At 41.2% G+C, this 2,500-nt stretch overlaps 1 protein-coding gene across 4 annotated transcripts in view; it reads left to right on the plus strand.

The window, feature by feature from the left end:
* The window catches only part of LOC147012318 (uncharacterized), a 49,813-nt gene that overhangs the window by 2,102 nt on the left and 45,211 nt on the right, over positions 1–2,500 (plus strand). The window contains exon 3 of one of the 4 annotated variants that reach the window (XM_085856317.1): positions 35–155. The exons of the other annotated variants lie outside the window; for them this stretch is intronic. The gene's annotated coding sequence lies outside the window, so the exon portion shown is untranslated. The remainder of the gene's footprint in view (positions 1–34; positions 156–2,500) is intronic. 4 annotated transcript variants of the gene reach the window in all.

Raw genomic sequence — 2,500 nt, forward strand, 5'->3', positions numbered from 1 at the left:
AGGGGGTTGAAGGTGGATCATGTGTATCCTGCAGAAACCTGGGGGGACAAAATACAGAAACAGCAGAGGGTGCAAGACCAGAAGACAGCCAGACCACTGACCTTTTATCTTTGCTGCTCATCTTGGGCGGGGATTGAGGAACACACATTCTCCACGTAAATATGTAAAATATATGTATCGTGTAACGCCACCTCCAGGTGGGGGATGGTATTACAAGTGTTTACCCTTTACAGTTCAGTATTCCTGTTCCCACGTTTTCCAGTGCAATGCGGTGTTTTGAATGATAAGCAGTAGGAATGTTTCTACTTCATGCACATAACCTGGGTTTTTATCTTGCCAAAACGAAGTTTTTGCAAGATATGTTGGTCAGCTTGTATGTTTTTTTTTTTTTTTTTTTTTTTTTTTTTCTTTGTTTGTTTGTCTGTAATCACGTATAAATCGCTCTGCAGAGCACAGTTATCATTGGAAATTTTTGTAACTTCGCATATCGGAGGCCTATAGAGGTCCCTTTTAGCGCATAAAATTTTGAAGGTCAAGGTCAAAGGTCAAGGTCACTTTGTCACAGATCAGGGGAGTCGACGAAACCCTTATTTTTTGAGTAATTTTGATCGGATCGTCTTCAAACTTCATGGGAATAGAGTTCATGGTCTGGCGCTCAGCTGATTAATTTTTGGTGGTGATTGGCCTTGACCTTCATGGTTAGTGCCTAAGGTCAAACATATTTGACCCCAAGGTCAAATTTTCAAGTTTTAGGAACCATATCGTGTCGTACCTCAATTGAACACCTCGATGAGTGCTTTCGAGATATGTCAAGCTTGAGACATTATGACGTCATTTGGTGACGTTATGAGGAAAAAGCATATTTTTCATGGTTACTCTGTAGAACGATTCTCATCGGAATCTCTCGTAGGCAGATATTCCTCAAGGAGTCGCTCCTGGTGGATAGCAGCTCTGTTCACCTCACTGTGACCTTAAAGAAGTCACACGTGGTCACCTTTTGGCAAGATACGGGTCACCCTGCGGGTGACTGGTTTATTGTTGTTTTTTGACTATACACTGCCCAAATAAAGCTGTGCATCAGAAGAACGTGTTGCATGCTTGGAACAAGATTGCCCGTTGGGTGAATACTCTGCTTGTTAACCATAAATCACTTCAGGAGCAAATTATTTGTTTTTAAGGTTACAAAATAAGTGTAAAAGGTTTCACCTGCATGTAATCAGTGGGTTAAATTGATAATTAAGCTCACCCACTTATCGAAGGTGTTTTCGGTTGCAACTGACTTGGTCAACCAACAAGGCAAACATGAAGACCAAGGAGTTTTCCAAAGACACCAGGCATAAAGTGGTGGAGAAGCACCGTTCAGGAGAGGGTTATAAGAAGATATCAGTCATTCATTATCCCTTTGCGTATGGTTAAATCCATCATTAAAAAGTGGAAGACGTATCATACCACCCATACTCTACCCAGATCAGGTTTCCCATCCAAACTCAGTAGCCAGGAAATCAGGAAATTGGTTTGGTATGTCACTGTAAATCCAACAATGACTTTGAAAGATGTACAAGGCTCTATGTCCAAAATTGGGGTCAGTGTTCACAATCGACAACATCCCGCTCCCTTCACAAAGCTGGCCTCTCTGAACAGGTGGCAAGAAAGAAGCTATTCCTGAAAAGATGCATCTAAAAGCTCGTATGGAGTTTCTGAAAAAGCATCTTCATGATACTGCAGGCATTCATACAGATGAGACAAAAATTGACTTTTTGGTCCAAGTTCAAAGTGTTACTTCTGGCTCAAGCCTAACACTGCACATCACCCAATAAACACCATCCCTATTGCCATACAGGGTGGTGACATAATAATTTTATGGGGCTGCTTTTCATCAGCAGGGACTGGCAAGCTTGTCAGTGTAGAAGGGACAATGGACGGTGCAAAGTACAGGAGAATCCTTGATGAAAACCTGCTTGAGTCAGCCATGAATCTGAAACTGGGTGGGAGATTCACATTTCAGCAGGAAAATTATCCAAAACACAAAACTAAAGCCACACTGGAGTGGCTGAATTAGAGGAAAATAAATGTTCTTGAGTTGCCCAGTCAAAGTCCTGACTTGAACCCAATTGAACATTTATGGCGAGACTTGAAGAATGCAGTCCATCGACGATCCACATCAAACTTGGCAGAACTCGAGAAATTTTCACATGAAGAATGGGCAAATATTTCACCATCTCACTGTGCAAAGGTGGTGGAGACCTTCCCAAAAAGACTCATAGCAGTCATTGCTGAAAAAGGTCCTTCCACCGAGGACTGACCTCAGGGGCTGAATACTTTTACAAGCAGTGAATTTTGATTTGTGTGTTTTTGGCAGGTATTCCTGACATGTGACCTCCTTCAACTACAACACTATTTAGTTTGATCTCTTCAGTTAAGAATAAAAAAAGTTAATTTGGAAAAATTGTTTCTCCATTGTAATTCATCTAAATTTAGTAGTAGGTTAATATTTTTGCAG

This window comes from Eptatretus burgeri, chromosome 15 (genome assembly GCF_056783735.1).
Source record: "Eptatretus burgeri isolate ZD-2024b chromosome 15, Ebu_testis_v1, whole genome shotgun sequence".
Classification (NCBI taxonomy): Eukaryota; Metazoa; Chordata; class Myxini; order Myxiniformes; family Myxinidae; genus Eptatretus; species Eptatretus burgeri.